The sequence below is a fragment of the Phalacrocorax carbo genome, chromosome 7, assembly GCF_963921805.1.
Source record: "Phalacrocorax carbo chromosome 7, bPhaCar2.1, whole genome shotgun sequence".
NCBI classification, from domain to species: domain Eukaryota; kingdom Metazoa; phylum Chordata; class Aves; order Suliformes; family Phalacrocoracidae; genus Phalacrocorax; species Phalacrocorax carbo.
The window spans coordinates 41,027,725-41,046,120 of NC_087519.1; the positions used below are offsets into that span (position 1 = coordinate 41,027,725).

An 18,396-nucleotide genomic window follows, 5' to 3' on the forward strand; every position below is an offset into this window, starting at 1 on the left:
GAATGCTTCAGGATGATGAATGTCTTTTGAGAAATATCAGACATCTTCCTAGATCCTAGGCAGACACAGCAGAAATTGATAAAACCTCAGAAAATCATGTCCCATGACCATTGCAAATACATGCTAAGCAATGATGCCACTTATTTTGAAATACATCCCAAATTGCATTTGATTTCCCTCTAGTGAGACAAAGACAGAGGATGGATGGTGAGACAGTGCAACCTGTATGAAACATGGGAGTGGAAAAGTGTATTATCTATTGCATGCAATTATCTTTTATCCAATATCACAAAGTAGGATATTACACAATGTTGCTATCTGAGCATTATAGTTCTCAAATATTGGGCCAGTTCACATGTGGTGTGAGAGAAAAAGGGTTTTATCCCCTAGTTCCAGCGTTTTATTCTGCCATTCTCTGAGTAGGAAGGAGGGGACTGGTTCTTGAGGTATGCTTATACTTCCCTTGATAAAATGAAAAGGTAAAAAAAACCAAAACAAAAAAAACCCACAAAACCAAAAAACAGCCACCAGCAACAAAACCAGACAGAAGGAGAGACTTGAGTCTCTCTCTGCAATTTACTCTACAAAATTGGTGTGCCAGGCTGCTGAAAGGATAGTAGGCACACTAGAGTATTGGGTCTATCTTCCCAGTTTAGTAAGATCTGACACTGCCGTTTCCAACCTTCATTTTAAAAGGTTTTTAACAGTGTGTGGGGTCACTGTCTAGGCACACTGGTCTTCAGTTTAATTGCATTGCATCACAAAAAACTGCTAGATCAGTGATGTTTCTAAACACATAGACTGGGTAAAGCTACCCCATCAAATTAGCTAGTTACACTATATGCCCATCCAATTTCAGCATTTCACACTTTGCAAAAGAGTGGGCAAAGTCTCATCTACTATGTCTATACACTACAATCATTAAATTCAGTAATAAGCCTGAATGCAAATGTAACTAAAATAATTTTATAAAGAAAAAAACTCCTGAAAGAAGAGCTTATTCATTGCCATACAGCTGAATCCTGTTTTCACAACAGCGCTATGTATTCACTTACTTTAACAAACCAGCCTGGGAGAATCAGAGCTTGTCTATAATTTGATTTGTTCCTGGAGTCCAGGGGTACAGCTATTCCAACAGCACGGATTAGGTCCTTTTTACACATGGAAATTGTGCAGAGGAGCACAAGCCATTTCACAATAGCTCCCCTTGTGGACAAAGTGTTTTCGAATAAAAGATACTTTAGTCTGGAATAATTAGTGCGCTGATTATTCTAGAACAGAATAAGTGCGCTAATTATTCCTACAGTGTCCACACAGGGACAAACAGAAAGCTATTGAAGAATGGCTTATTCTGCAAGAGCTATTTTGGTCCATTTCCTCATATAGGCAAATCCTACTGCTGTTGTCAGCAGGTAATGAGCGTATAGATGGAGAATGTGGATGGATTGCATTAATGATCTCTTCCCATTAGTGTTTCTTTGTGCTTCACTTTTGTGTGCTTGCAGAGTTAATTGCTTAAAACTTCCTCCTAAGTCAGACACGTTTCTAATCCTAACTTCCCAGTTCTTACGCAGAGACCCTCCAAACTCTTTTGTGGGTGATCCACCACCAGCCAGCTGAGCAAATCAATGCTCATATGTCACTGTAAAATTGTTGGTTTTCAATGGAATGTATTTGTTTTTCTGCTAGGTGTAAAAGGTTATGCTGCATTGAAGGCCATTTATACATTTTCCCCAGGATCACTTTGCAAAATAGTTTTACAATCGTTTGAAAAGCTACTGGAAAATTCACCCATGTGATTATTGTTTCAAGAAGACATAAGTTCCATCTGTATGGAGAGCTGAGGGAGTTATTGGTGGAAAGTAAGAGAAGGGTCCATTAGATCCCAGACTATATTTCTCTCTCATATTAATTTAGCACTCAATATTCAGGCAGCACTTCATATCTTTAGTACTAAACTAAGCAAATTTTCACCCAGGTCACATAACCACCAGTATCAATACTGTCGTCTTTGGCTTACTCTGCATGGACCCTGTTAAGTTTAGAAGTGCACCTTTTCCTAGAAGAAAGAGTTGTTCCGCTGCTGGCGTGTGAAGTCCAGAGCACAGCTCTCACCAGTTCCTGAGCCGAAGGGAAGAGTAATGTGCTGGTGGTACAGGAATGAGAGGGGGCTCACCTACTAACATGAAGGATCACAGCACCTTGGCCTCACCAGGTGCACGGTGAAGCCAGTATTTACTTTCACACTGAAAATGAGGATGGTTTAGGGAAAGTTTCCAAAAACGTCACTCATCTTAGGCAAATAGTTTGAGTCTTCTTAAGGTGATTTCAATCCATACTCTTAGGAAAGGAGATGCAAATAATCGCTGTCCATTTAAAAAGGAATTCCGAGGGCAACAAAACAGACTAAGCTCTGTGTAGTTTCTATTGTAGTAATAGAAATGTAGCTGTAGAAACTGTGGCCTAAGTGTAGGACTGAAAGTAATGAAACTCATTTTTCTATTCTCATGCTAACTTACTGTATAGACTTAGGCAACTCATTCGGCCATTGGAGGACTCAGTTCTGCATGCATTTAGTGGGTTGAAGACACAACATATAGGTGAAGCATGGCATTATGAAGTGTTTAATATATTTAAAAGCAAATCTATTATGGGGAAGTTTAACCATTTAAAAGCAGGGAAGTTGCAACACAAGATGAGTCAGAAGCAGAGTGGGATTGTGCTATAGTGACTGAGGCCTGCAATCTATGCAATCTATGCACGTGGGTTAATGCTTATTTCATTATAAAAAGCTGTTTATAAAGTGCTATTATTAAGGCACATGAGGAGACAGTCTGAAAAGTAGTGCTGTATCTGTTCCTGTAGACAATATGGGTTTTAAAAGCGTGTTTCCCTCAGTGACTAAATTTCCCTACAAAACTGACTACTACATTCCCAGTTAAAATCAGGTTTCACTGTGTATAACCTTCTTTTTCAGATATTGTGTCATAAAACTGTAATTTAGGTGATGCTAGCTTGCAAACATGAGTTAGCAATGTGCCCATACTATGATCTTGATAGAGCAAATTCTCTTGGCACTGGTGAAGTGCAGCCTTTCAAATGAGATGGTAGGTAATAATATTTAGAAATCTGTTTTCATGTTAAGAGAAGAGGAGATACTAGGAGTAATTTCTTTATCCCTCCTCTGTTATTGTGCAGTTCTGCTTCTCCTTCCTTTGTGCAGTAACAGTGGAACAGGACGCAGATGGGTCCATAACTGGAAACATTCTAAAAATACTCTACTGGTGCCAAACACAGGAAATATACCTTATTTCTCTTCATTTAGAGGGAGAGAAATGAGCTGTTTGGTTCAACAGCAATTCAGGCAATAGAAAACTATTCTTTTATTACTCTGATCATCTGAATAAAACACTATACCATAGCAATATAATGTCTTTAGGATACAGTGCCACTTTGTCGCTAAAAACTTAAGACATTATATATGTTTGCAGCTGCAAAACTGCTCATAGTTTGTCCAGCTGAAATAACATTCTGAAATATAGCAAACCAACGGATTCTCTGGTGAACTGCCTCCTGTGATTTGCAAGGGTAAACAGAAATCCAAACAACTGGAGGCTGGCTTGTACTGCATCCAGACAATTTAGGGACCTGTCCTGATCTTTTGTACCCTCTCTTTACCTCCAAATCTTTTATGATGCTCAAGGAACTATCGCTTTCTATATTTTTGTCCATTACATGCACTCAAACCCAATCTAGGCAAGTGTATAGGTTTAGACTCTCTGTAGAACCTCACTGAGCAATATGGAAGAATTTTGCAGTTCCCCGTGCAGAGTCACACATATCAGGAATTTTAAAGGATGGAATCCGCACTGTGTTTGGGGCAGCCCAAACAGAAAAGGGAGCTAATTTTGCTTTTCCCTTGTCTGCCATGTGACATATTGTGTCCCAAAGAATATTAGATACTATCACTTAAACCAGTACTTAAAAGATTGCAGATACAAGTGTTTAGATGGTAGTACAGCAGGGCAAGGAAAAAGAAGGTGGCTGACAGGAGGAGGAAGGAAAAAATGCAACATCATTATTTATAGTGTAGAGAAAAGCTGCAAATTTAACCAAGTGTTTCCTATCCCACGTGTTCTCTTTTTATTGCTCTCTAAGTGCAAAAATGTTTATAGTTGGGTCCCCAGCTGGAACATTACTTAAGTTGTCAGAAAAGAACTGAGGGTCAGACTCTGTGTGATATTCATAGGTGCAAAGCTATCTTCACATGTGCCTCATAGCTGCGAAGCCCTAGCAAGCAGTCATGGGAATGTTTCCCCACTCTGCTTTCTTGGTAACATTACACATTTTCATACAATCAGGCTTTAGGGTGCCACAGATTCCTCCTTCGCAACACTGCTGAGCTCCGCGGTGCTGTTTTGTTCTGCATGAGTTTTAACCTGGAGAGCTTTGTGGGAAACTTCTTTCCAGAGTTGTGAATGATCAAAAGCTCCGAAGTTTACCTATCTAATGATCTGTAGAGTCTGGAATTACAGAAGAGAGGGATTTTCTTTTTGCAGAACAGAAATTTTTATTTGAAGTGGTAAAAGCTCTGGACCTGCTGCTTTCCTGTGGACATCTCCGGTGGGCATTGCAATGTTGCTTTTCTTTGGAATTTATAAGGCTTGTAGTACTTTTAAAAATAATTTTTCTAACAGTTATGGAAATAAAACAGGGGGTGTTTGTTTGGTTTGGGGGTTTTTGTTTGGTTTTGGTGTGGTTTATTTTTAAGAAAAAAAAAGGAAAAACTTATTCTGGAATGAGCAGACACGAGTAACATTATGCAGCTCAGGAAATGTGGGCATCATCCAACTTAGGCAACCATCTCAACAATTGCTTTGGTTTTGACAGACCCACAAATTTAAAGCAAGGCAGGGCCAGACATTCATAAATGGTTTATCATCATATTTTCACCAAGATTCTCAAGATCTTTGTGAAAAACTTATCATCAAATGCGCATTCCCTAGACACTTGTCATCATTCTGGCTGAACAATTGCTGATGCTTTAGCTTGTTATGGAGTTGGCTGGTTTTTTACACGGTTTTAGTAGAAAACCCATTACCTGAGCCCAGAATTAAAATGAGGGGGAAAAAATTATTGAATATATTTTGTGCAAGCTGGTGAGTTTAATTTTAATCCTTCCAGCCTTTGAACTCCATTGCTGAACACATTTGCTTCTTTGCCACTGTAGTTCCATCTTTCAGGAAACTAACGTGCCCTCTTGAGTTGCCCAAGTGCTGGGCAAGGAGCAAGCGAGCCTAGTGGGCTGCCACCCCAGTAGCCCTGCTTGCAGGGACAGCCAGCGCTTGCTGCTCTGTGCCACTGTGGCTGGAGTGCAAATGACATACGGGCAGGAGGAAGGACTGCAGACATGGAGGTAAAAGACTCTAGTTCTTTGAGGGTCACCACCACAAACTTCTGTAGGCACAGGCATGTGATTTTTATGTCTCTGAGACTCAGTTTCCCAATCTATAAAACAAGAAACATACCCAGAGCGTATTCAGAACAGTTGCAGTAGTTTGCTTCCTCTCAGCTATTCATTAACCTCAGCTAAAACGTGTATCTGGCATGGGAACAGCCCCAGTTCAGCTCAGGGCGAAGGCAAGCAGGCCAGCTTAAACCATCTCCAGCAATTTTAGCAGACTGACAGCGCTGCTGAAAGCTAATCCCTTTGACTCTGCCCTGCTATGGACTGGGAATTACCACAGCTCAGATGACAAGCTGATAGGGGATATTTTTTACTATAGCTATTTGTGCTGCACGGAAATATATTCTGGGAGTGTTTATACGGATGCCACTGGAATTTGTCATAAAACAAGGTGAGACAGTATCAGTAAGGCTGAGAAAACCTGACCCAATACAAAATGGTGGTAAATAGTACTAATGCATCCTAGTGCTTTTCTTAATTCCCCTAATTCAAAGATCTAAATTTTTGGAGTTAGATTTGGATCATATTTGGATTCATAGCTTTTTGTAAGACCTATGAACTGGTTTTATTTGTGTTTGGGCAAAATTCTTTGTGTCTGTACTTTTAGGGCAGCATTTCTTGCTTATTATCCAAACTAAAGGGCTAGATTCTGCTTTAAATTGCGTTAGCCTAGACTTAGAAGGATTCTGCCAAAGCCAGTGCAGTTGCTCCAGATTTACACTGATGCAAACACGTGCTGAACTCAGCTCAGAAATAACTTAGATTTGTGTGATATTTTCTGAGGAATTCAATGGTATCATAGTCTCCATCTACCCTAGGAACCTGGGGGCCTGCCCTTGGCCACATCCCAGATCCTCACTGGAGCAAGACCTTGGCATTCACCAGCCTTTCTCCCCTCCTTTTCCTTGGAAGGGAAAGCTGGGGAATGTGTGCTGGATGGAGCTGAGGCACATTTCGACAGCTGCTTGGTTTGATGAAGAAACAGTGAAGACCTCGGGGCACAGGATGGCACACAATGGCACACAGTCAGAAATGCAGCCATAAAATGAAAGCTTGTGGTAAAACTTTGTGTGAAGTGTAGGTCTACGAAGTGTAGAAAACTTGGCCATTGTGTTTTCTTTAAAGCCTCTGTAGCACATGCAGCAATGGGGCAACATCAGCTCTATGAAAGAGTGAAGGTGGGAGAGGGGCTTAGCCCACCCAATCTCTTTTCTTCCCTTCTGAGCTTTGCAGTGTGACAACAATACCTTGGTGACTTGTCATTTTGTACAGAAGATTCCTCACCTGCTGTCACCTTACCCAGGGTACAAGCAGTGCCTTTAGGTATAACTGACTATGCCAAGGAGTACAGTCACAGTGCAATTATGGACAAAACTTGTAAACAGACATTTAGAAAGTTATAAATTTGTGTATAACCTCACGTAGAGTGAAGAATTCAATGTGTGCGTAAAAATGTATTTTAGGTTACCTGAACGGTCCAGGAGTGAACTTACCTGTCGAATACAGGTCATGCAGAGGGTCGTGCAGCTTGCGGAAACAAGAAGAGATCATGACAAGTTATGGGGAAAGAAAAATGGAAACATATTGGTGAAACATGAGCAAGCAGGTTGGCTGTGAAGGAGCATGAGGATGCTTCACCTCGCTTGGAAAACAAAGGTGAGGCTAACTCCACTTCCCCAATCCTATGGTTGGAAAATGTGTGAGTCTGTATTTCAGATGATTATCCCAGTGATGTCATGTCTTGATTTCTCTCCCCACCTCTTAAATACAAGACATTTTAGGGGGAATGTAACTGCTTTAAAGTGTTTCATTTGCTCAGTGTTGAATAATCTTCCGAATATAAGACTTTCAGCTTTGTCATTCGCTTGCATCATTGTTTCTTCAAAGCATCTCATTATTTCAGAGGCACCCTAACTCCAGAACAATACAGGGTAGGCTGAGATCTGAATGAGTTTCACACTTTCCTAAGTGCAAATGGTTCCTCTTGAACTTAATGATGAAAACCTTGAGGTTGGGATTCTGATCTTAAACCATGTTTTGTTCCATAGGCATGAGCAACAGCTCACTGAAACTTCTTTAGTGGTAAGCCATTTATTTATTGAAAATAGAGTTATTCTGTTGTTTTTGAAAGGGAGCACAAGGCTGTGCCAACTTGTGACAGTAGCTTGCTCTTCCACTTTCATGGTCTTTAGGGAACTGGGTTGCTTCTTGTGTGAATGACTACAGATGACAGATTCCAGATCTTATTCTTCTGAAGTTCACATTTTCTTGTCTCTGAGGGGCCACCTGAAGTACTTAGAAAATATGATTGTTTCAGTGGAGAGGGAGACTTCCATAAATATGAGGAAATGGAAGACATTTATGGTATTTATCTAATAAATAGTTCTCTCGTGCATAAGATAAAGCTTTGTAAATGTAGGGAATGCATAGTTTCAATAGTAAAATATCCTAATTATTTTGGCATCATCAGGGTGTTTTTTATGAAGGTGGATGTTGTTCCAGGTCTTAACTCCATTTGGTTTAATTCCAGGAGACACACAGTCTGTGTCTTTTTGAATTGCAGTGTTACTCTTTCCTTTTCATAGCCAACTTTTTTCCCCCTTTCTGAAATGTGTAGCTTGGAAACGAGGTCCTTTTAATGAAGCTTTTGAGTCCCACAAAATATGATTAATCTGATTAGTGGTTCAGACTCTTTTTATGCTTACATTAACTAACACAAAGAGCCCCCCTACAGGTTAAAGTTTAAATGTGGATTACCAGATAAAGCTAGTCCTGACGAGGTTTCTATGGTGCAAGGAAAAATTGAATTTGCCTTTCACCTCATTTCAGCCTTTGTCATCCTGGTTTTTGCCCTTCTCCCTCATTCACAGTGAGGATATTAATATTGCAGTAAAATCTTTAAGCAATTATGCAGATAGCTTGGAAAAAGCAACACACAAACACAATAAGAAAAGCTTAACTGAAAAATGGACCCCAGATATTCATTAAAACCAGATGGCAACATTCCTAGCAGCATAACTTTGGATGTTTGGACTAAATTTGTATTAATGTGTCACAACCAGATGACAAAAATGAACCACTGTCATACAATTGTATGTATGTATTGTACTTTATATTTACAAAGTAGTGAAGTATAGTAACTAGTCCATGAATGTCTTTTTTGATAAACTGCTAAGAAAGGCTATCCTTTCACACACAAACACATCCATCTTTAGATAGCATTCCTCTGTGGGAGGCTTGCCTTCAATTTAACAGATAATGAACTTCTTCAGATGAATCAGAAAATTGATAGTGAAATGAAGTTTAGTATTTTGCAGTGCAGCATCTACCCATACAAGGATGTTTATAGTTTCAAAATGTGGTTTATTAAAATTGCTCATTTTTTTAAATTTCTTATCAGTCTAGTAACTCTAGCTAATTTTTATCCCTAATCACTTTATTTTCCAGATTATTTTTATTATTGTTCCTTTAGAAATGGCTACCGGAAATTGGAGAGAAATAGCACCTGCAAATAGCACTTAATTAAAAGCATGATTGTGTACAGGGGCTTCCTATATATTTCTCTCTGAACAATGAAGATGGAAAGGTGCTTTTTCTGTTTTTATTTGGCATGCTCCATATGATCCAATAAAGCATGACTAACATAGCACACCAGCCAGGGTAGACTACAGTCTCCCCTCAGTGAACACACATAATTCCCATTACTGCTAATGGGAGATGCAAGTCCCTACACAGAGGCAAGAGGGATCTTATATGTACATGTCATACATATGAAAATATCTGGCAGGGAAAGAGGTATCTAGTCCTGACAAATTGCCAGGAGGCATTTTGTTTTTCTGTTAATTATAGTAATTATTTATCATGCATTAAAATAGTGCCCTAAATTTGCATGGCACTGTGTGCAACACAAATAAGCTGTATTCACTGCTGAAAGGAACATACTATGAAAAGATGACAAACAAGCACAATGTGAGGCATTGGCGCATCATCTGGAGCAACAAGAAGTCATGATTCACTTCCTGGAGATAAGGATTTTAAAAGACTTGAAGGGCAAGAGACCTGTCCTGGGACAGGGGGCAGTGTGAGCACAGCTGAAGATCCCTAATCTGCCAGAAGTGAGGTGAAGGGCTTGGGAAGAGCCTAGGAAATTGAAATCAGAGGCTGGGAAGGGTCAGCCTGCCCTCCCGGGAGCAACGGAATGGGCTGTGAATGCCGTTGCTGATGAGAATTAGCAAGGGGATCAGAACAGGCGATGTGCCTGCAGTGCAGGGAGAAGGTAAGATCAGCAGCAGCAGCTGAAAGGCAGGACTGAAAGAGAGAAAGCAGCAGTATAAAAGGTGAAAGATGAAAGAGTTTTGGCTAAACCAGATGGAAAGCCAGGCAAGTGCTATAGAGGGCAGTTTAGCCAGAAGCCTAAGGAAAAAATTCTTTTCTGTGACAAAGAGACAGGGACACTAATGGTGCACCACTGAGTCTTATATTAATCCTTGCTTATGTAGCCTTGGCCTTTTCCCATTGTTCGTTCTGTCTAGACCCAAGAAAGTCCAGTTTTTATCCTGTTTGTAAATATGTTTTATATGATCACACATCTCTGTCTCTGTTTTATGTCTGTATCAGGCTGTGCCCTATAGGTAGTGAATCTGCTGGCCAGTTCCTATAAACTTTGTGGAAATTGGTGCCAAGGGAAGATGTGCTATTGTTCCCTCTGTGGGAAAGGCTTCTTAAATACCAAGAGTCCTTGCAGGACAGAGAATGTCTCACCTGGGACGGCACTTTCCTTTGGAGCTTTGCACTTCCTGAGGTCCCAGGGAATCTAACTATGACTACAAAGCCAGGGGAGAATACGCATCTTTCATTCTGCCGCTCACAGAAGTACTTGTATTGTAATTGAAATTGAATCTGATTTCATGAAATGTTTATGAACCTGGAACTATTGTATAAAGTTTCAGTCAGCTGAACTGCAATTTCATTCACATGTTTATATTTGGGAAGGAGCATGGGCCTTCAAATACTGCAAAAAAGAATATTTTTTTCCTTTTTTTTTTTTCTGACCTTTGAGTTGGTCTAAGATCAGTTACTGGAAAATCTTGGGTAATGCCCAAGATCAAGAGGAAGTGTTTGGTCTCCATTTTCTCAAAAGAAGTAGCTACAAGCTTTCAGCCCTTGCATATTATCTTTGAATCAGTTGAAAAATAACTGATGGCAATAAGCAGTGGCAAGACTCCCGAATTGTCAGCTGAGGGCTTTGTTATGTATTCTTTCCCCCAGAAGGATTACCCAGGAGAGTGCAAAGAGGAGTGCAACTGCCTAAGTGCTGCTCTAGAGACATTGGAATGTGTTTAATTCAGCAGAAGCTGAAGGCAGTTAGAAAGCTACACGTTCATGTCCATAAGGAGAAAAACAGCAGACAGATACTATCTGAGGACCTTAGATTATGTGGCTTCTTGAGCTACTCTGGAGATGCAGGTAGTTTAGAAAAATCTCTTGACCTTTTCGGGGTTCCTCCACCATGATGGTTATATGTAGCTGTGTAAAAATGATAGGTAGTTTACAGCTTGCCTTCCCTGGGGTTAAGCTGATTTACAACATACTTTGTGTGTAATTTGGCTATAGAGAGACAGTTTTACACCCAGCTTTTGCTTTTTGGCTATGATGAGGACTGTAAAAATGCTGTGATCCTGGAATGTGCATGTTCTTAATTTGTTTCTTCTTGGAGATACAGGCTTTGCTGAGACTGTGGTGGTAGGCTGAGGTAATCTCTGACCTAATATCTAGACCTAGACTGATTAGATAATCTTCTGAATGAATGCATATTTATTTTCCTGAGTCAATGGAGTTATTGTGTCTAAGCCAATCCTGACTTCCACTCAGTGGAAAGATTGGGCAGCTGCTTCCCTTCCTCCTCCTCCTTCTCCTTCCTTGAGGTCACTAATGCTTCAACTTAATCATGCATTGAGAAATCCTGAAGTAGCAGGTCTTGGCAGAGATCTTAATTATTTTCTGGAAGGTAGACAGGCACACATCCTTATTTCTCTGCTTCATCTGTCCAGCAGAGCTCTCTTATATAACAAATCCATATACCTAATATAGCCTTTTCCATACTATCAGCACAAAGTGGAATTCACATAGTTAGCAAAGCACCGAGGCCTCACTGCTTTGATATAGTGCAATTATTCAGGATTCCTTCAAAGTTCTGTGCTGGCCGTTGCTGAGCCCTGGACTCAAACAAGAAAATGCTGTGGCTTCATGGCCTTGAAGATAGAATTTACCCTTTCCCAGAGGAGCTCGAAGGCTGGTGATTTTTGACTGTGGAAGGGAGACTCCAGGCACACCCTTGCATCAACAAACCAACAGATTCAGTGCAAGTAAAATAGGTCCTGCACCCTCCCCTGTGAGCCTGGTTCTATGGGAAGAGCAACAGCATTATTGGCACTAGGCTATCTCTGCTTGTCCTCTGCCGGGTGCTCTGACCTCTTGCAGCACGGCTCTCAGCTGAAAGCCTGCTTATATGTCTCTGACAGCTGCTTACACCACTGATATCAATACTGTCATACTCTAGGGACTGGATCAACATGATAGCTCCTTGCAGCCACCTGCAATCAATATCCATTATCCTCTTACCTTGGAGGGCACAGTGCTGGTGCTGAGCTGACCGCTCATATATTGGACCATTTGGTTGGTAAGGTTAGATAACATGGGGAATAATGTCCCACATTTCATTAGCTGAGGATGGTAGGCAGGGGTTTTTTATTGCATGAGCTGAGTATAGGGCAGCTTGATTTGTGGGAAGGCTTGGAATAAGATCACCATCCACCATGGACCAAGAAGGACCAGGACTTAAAGTAGGCTGAATTGCTTCTCTTTTCTCCACATATACCTTCTATCCATCAAAACTTTTAAATTTCTACCCAGAGAACTGACATGGTGGATGCCTTGTGGACCATCCTTAAGAATCCTAGGTGGCAACAGTAATTAGAGCATATATTGTTACTGTGCTTAAATTTTAATATCTATTTTTTAAAAAATTAATTACAAGGTTCTGTTTATTAACAGGTGTTGCTGCAGCAAAATAGAAATGTATTATTTTGGAAAAGAGCTCCAGCATATCATTGATGCTGATATAAATATACTTGTAAAAGCCTAAGCCCGTTACCCTGAATATTCACTAATTATTGCCTCAGTGAATAATAGACATTTGAAAAGTGATTTATATTATTGAAATAGAACAGAAACTACAACAACAGCTATGTTTTCCTGTCTCTTTATATATTTATATACACACACACACATATTTTGCATGGGTAATGACAAAAAATGGTATCTATACATGGAGAGTGTGTGAGTCTGTCTCCCTGTTGCAGAGGAGAGAACTGTAGATTCATTCATCCTGTCCTGATCATTAATTTAATAGAAAAGTTGACCTGGCCTTTATAAAAGTAATTTGCAATACAATTGTTTTTAGAGGGGTTTTTGTAAATTACTTCGGAAACAAACTGATAAATCTATTTGAATCTGTCATAGTTAGTCAGTTTAAGTGGTGTTGATATTACTTACAATGTTTTCGGTTACAATTTAGAGGAATGGTCGTATGTTTGTGAATGCATATATTTACAGTTAAAGAGGTGGGGAGCAGAATTTGAACTTCTCTTTTTGGTATTAGGAGAGAAAATAATTAATTCAGCTGTGGGAAAGTTTGTCCAAACAAACTTTATTGCCAGTAAGTTAGCGGTGTACCTTTCCTTCCCCTCCCCCAAACTGTTGATTTTTTTTTTCCTATCTTGCCTTTTTTTTTTTTGGTCAGTTTGATATATATTCACATTTCTCAGCTGATGTTTCTTATTAAATTACAGACACATGTTGAGTTGAATCATTAAATCTCACAAGCTGGAGTCCAGTTTTCTTGCATAAGAAAAATCTCTTTAGACTCTTTAGGACAAAAAGCATCATGTATTTGAGTTCTCCAAAAGCATTTAATAAAGCATGAAAAGATATGACATCAATCCCACTAAAACACAAGAGCAAATGAATGCTGTTACTGTAAATCTTTACATCAATCACGTCCCGGACTTTCGAAACAATATAGTTTTGTTTGCATTTCAGAAGTGACAAACAACTCTTCTGACTGGCTTAACATAGTCACTTTCCATTAGTCAAGACCAGAAGCAAGTCAGAATTAAAATGTGGCCCTTGGTTGCCAGGCAGCCGAGTTGTCTTGACATGGTGGTTAGTTTCCTTTTCATCGAGTGACAACAGTGAAATGAAAGAAGTTTTGAAAAACTTGATAATGGTTTTCAAAGGAGGAGGATAATTGGTGGGGCTAGCCTGTGCAGCTCTGTGTGGAAACTTTCGTCTGCGGTAAGGGAAGACTGTCACTAAAAATTTAAACTCTTGTACACAAACTTGACCTGGAATCTTCTCCAGGTTTTCACTGGTTCATTTGTAGAACACTTCTCTCAGCCCAAGGGGTGCTGGGATGAAAGCGTTAGGACAGATGGGTAAAGCCCCAAAGGAAGAAAAGAATCAATAGTTGTGATTTAATCCATCAGTGAAAGGGAGGAATTAAGTAAAATCTTTAAAATGGGGAATTTGTAAAAGATCTTTTGACAGTACCTATAGCTGAAAATAATTTATCATCTGATCAGTGTTGAAAGTTAATGGCATTTGGACTTAGAAAAGCATATTTTTGACACATTTTGCCAGATACTAAGCAATTTTCCTGCTGTTATTTTTTATATCCTCTAGACAATAGATAATTTAATTCAAACAAATTTCCCCGAGATGACAAAAACCTAAAGCATAACAGGATGATCGCAAGGTAAGCTTTTGCTGCTGCTTTTAATAATGCAAAAACTAATGGGACATTAATATTAATAATCATATAAGTTGATATGAAGTAATATTTGAGTTAAACTGTTATAAAAGTCAAATGTATGCATAGCTGTCCATATCATTCATTTGTTAAAAGAAAAGGGGGGTGGGGAAGAGAAGCTCAGCAAAATGTACCCATAATGAAAGAAGGGACCAATTAGGGTTGGATTAACATTCATGGTTATTTACAGTTGTTTTTGTACTTGTTCTTGTGCTCTGACTTCCTAAAATTTCACAACCCAAAGATTTAGAAAAATGGGGTTGTTTAGACGCGAGGTGCAATGAAGTGGCTGCAGCCATTGTGCAGACACCACCTCTCTCATTATACCCTCTCAATCAACACTCGGCACACAGGAAACCGCAATAAAGCCCATCTGCCACGGTTAATCTGCAGGCAAACCCACACCCATGTCTGTGCCCGTTACTCTCCAGCCTTATTATTCTCAGATCCAAAGCTTCATAAGGGATCAGCCAAAGTCCATTAAAGTAAATAATAGCTAGAAATGACAGGCTTAGCAAGGATTGGGAGGAAGTTGAAGACCAATCTGAGCTGTGAGCTCTGATTAATAGAGAAAAGCATTAGGAGAAAAGGGGAGAAAAATGACCTCAGCCTGCTCCAAAGAATTCCTGAACCTTGGTTGTTAGGGCAAGTGCTACCATCTGAGACGTTAGTGATCCTTGAATTTCCTTCACTTTGATGCAGCTCAAATGGGAAAATTTTGAAGGTTCAGCAAGGCCCCAGACCTCAGCTGGAAAGCCGTCTGGAGTCAACCCTGTCAAAATTCTCTTGTGGAAAAGAAAGCCTTTATTAGCTAGATTGCAAAAAAAAAAAAAAAAAAAAAAACAAAAAACCACCACCAGAAAAAAAACCCCCAGAGCCTCTAATAAGAAGAGAATGTATGCTATAGATTGCATATACATTAATTATTAGAGGGTATTTAATTGTTTTCAGCTGTATCTAAATGTGTGCAAAAGATCTTTTAAAATACCAGCCAGAGTATGTTTAAAAAACAAGAAAGGGCACAAAACCAAAAACCAAACCAAACACTTTCTCATACTGTTTTTCTTTGTTCAATTTCATTTTAAATACAGATTCTGTTCATTGACAATTGATAGAATGCCCTGCTAGGGAGGACTGGTAGATAACATTGATGCTTGCGAGGATGTTGCATGTAATGGTTGCTCTCCATTTTCTCAGCCGTGTGTTGTACATGAACAGATTATAAAGAAACCAACACCAAGTCATCCCTGCACAAGGACTCCTTTTTCTAGTGCTAAAGAAAATTACTTCTCTAAAAACAGGAACTTGGGCAATTTGAAAATATTTTCTGCTGTTTCTTTGCATAAATTACCTACCTCTCTTCCAAGTATACGGTTTGAATATGGTTTATTTTGATTACTGGGGAGCATGTATTTACTTTTACTGCTTTTTAAAAACCTACTGCTTTTTTACTGCTTTTTAAAAATCTATTGTGCAGTTAAGATAGTGCATGTGCCACTGCACCTTTGCAACTTCAGCTGAGCAAAACCCTGACAGCACAGAGCTTGTAAGTGATTTTAGATCAAGCTAAGGAATCAGCATTGAACTGATCAGTCTCAGACAGCAACCCAAGCAAAACTATTCAGAAACATCTGGTGCAGCTGTACAGGTGTTTCTCTGTCCCTGATGATTTTTGGGGGAAGATATTAATGATCTGAATGAGTGGATCTTGTCAGGGCAACTCATGTGATGATGCATTCCTTCTAAAAGTTTATGTTACAGTATGCAGTTTTCATAAACAAAATGGAGAGGATAGCGGTTAAAATGATGACACTGCCACGATATTGCTGATAACTTAGCTGATGCCCCGTTCATGTGCATGTGATGCAATTTTCATATTTTAATCTTAAGTAGAACCAGAAATGACAATTATGAAAAGACAAAATAGATACCACCAACAGCTGTAATTGCTATCTACACTGCTCAAGGATGGTCAAAAGACATAGTAAATCAATATTAAGATCTCTACATACGCAGGTATCACAACAAGGACATCATATAACATCATTATAACAAAATCCTAATAAAATTTAGACAGTTATTCCAAAGAATACAGGGTAAGCATGGAGTGTGTGTGTGCAGCTAACTAGTTCTCTGTAGCTTCAGCTGATGTCTTAAGAGAAAAGAAATGCCTGACTGTAAAAAGCATAAGTGTCTTTCCATAGAAAAAAACCCATGTATTTTAGGAAAAACATTTTGGTTTTTAAAAAATAGATGGATACCAGTGACAATGTCTTTACTAGTGACTATTTGAACATTTCCCTGTTGGTCATGTAGGAACTACAAGATTGTGAAGGACGTAGTGGCACTGTCATTCTTTTAAAATAAGTAAGATATAATGCCTCTTTTTGTCCTGAAATGTAGCTGGCATGTTTTGTTTGGAACTGCTCAAACTGTGTGCCTTCTCAAACAATTCCATATTAAAAATTAAAAATATTCTCATGTTCAAGGAAATGTACATGATTTGCAGTGGAGTGGAAGCAAATAATATCATGATGCAGCCTGTGCATAAGGTTTTGTAGTAATTAAAATACAATGAAATATGAAAATGTTGAATGTAAACAAGATCTGTATGCCACTAAATATTCAATACACTAAGATAACTGGAAAAAAGCAACAAACAAACTGAATATGGACAGAAAAAGCAAGCAAAATGTTCTACGTGTCAACTTCCTATTAAAAAGAACAAATAACCTTCTTTGCTTTTTTCAAATTATTTTAAAAACAGCACTATGGTATTGCACGATAATACATAGAAAACCTGCATATAAAGCCTGATTTCAGCTATAGCCTTTTAATATGTTTTTATGCAACTATTAACTTTTCTGCTTAACATAAAACAGAGTCATCCCAGCACCTCTTGGCATACATGCAATGTTGACCAAGGTATGTTTCCTTTTGACCACGCTCAGAGCTATCAAACGCAGTTGACTCTACTCATCTTTCCCCAGTATTGGAAGCAAAGACCACGTAGCATATCACAGGTACCTTGGTTAGTTTTCTGTACTTTTCCTCACTGAAAGCGATGCATTTTCACATATACTTTTTCTCTTGTTTCCAAGCATAAGGCTGGCTAATACTAATTATATGTACAGTACCTTCCTCTAAGAGCTCAGCCTCACACTGGAGATAGATTTGGTTTTGAATATAGACCTCATCCAATGAATAAGGAGGAGCCAGAACTGTTCAGCCATAATGTTTTCCATTTGTTTACTGAAGGTATAAATAATACTATAAATTTGAATGAGTTTTGGAATTCATTAGTTTACACAGGAATAGAAATAATAATCTCTCAGCAACATTCAATGAAATAATCCATCAATCAAAAGAGTTCATTGCTGGAATCAAACACCTTTCTGTCTGTGAGAATTTAAAAAAAAAAAAAAAAAAAACAAAAACCAGATTGTGGCATTGAATCTGTATCACTCTGTTTATTACACAGGAACTCAGTTTACAGTTTCCTCCTATGTTATTGGTTAGCCTCCCTGGGATATTTTCTTGCTGGTTATACACTTAAATATACCTGCAGTCCACAGATATTCCTATAAATTTTGTTTATTTTACTCTAAGCTCCTTATTCCTTACTAGAAAGAATATTTTTAATGAAAGCTTTAGTGTAGGCTTTCTGCTTATAAACATGAATTTTTACACGCAGAGGCAGAGATTTGCCCAATTTCAAAATATAGAGAGAATAAAGACTTGTACTCTTCCATCATTTTATATGCAGTTCATCAAAAAGCAGTGTGTTTTTTTTCCTATAAACCACCAGAAGATTGTATTTTCTATAGCACAGTCCACAGAATGATGTCACCTCATGTTTTGTTTAACACCTGGCATGCTGCAAAGTCCCATATATGTTACACATAACTGGACAGTTTTAACGAGCGACTGTCTGGGTCCACTTCAGTATGGTGCAAATGTACAAACTGCAATTCTGGTTAAAGTTTACGTCTTTTGGTGAATTTCTGCAGGAAAAAAACAGCCTATGCTGGTAAGATGATAATGCTGTATATTTTTAATA

At 38.9% G+C, this 18,396-nt stretch overlaps 1 long non-coding RNA gene across 1 annotated transcript; it reads left to right on the forward strand.

Annotated features, from left to right (window-relative positions):
- The first annotated feature begins 6,936 nt into the window (after positions 1-6,936).
- LOC135314203 (uncharacterized) lies at positions 6,937-17,356 on the forward strand. The gene is made up of 3 exons (XR_010373651.1): positions 6,937-7,123; positions 14,210-14,282; positions 17,219-17,356. It is a non-coding gene; the product is annotated as an uncharacterized LOC135314203 (long non-coding RNA).
- The last annotated feature ends 1,040 nt before the right edge of the window (positions 17,357-18,396 follow it).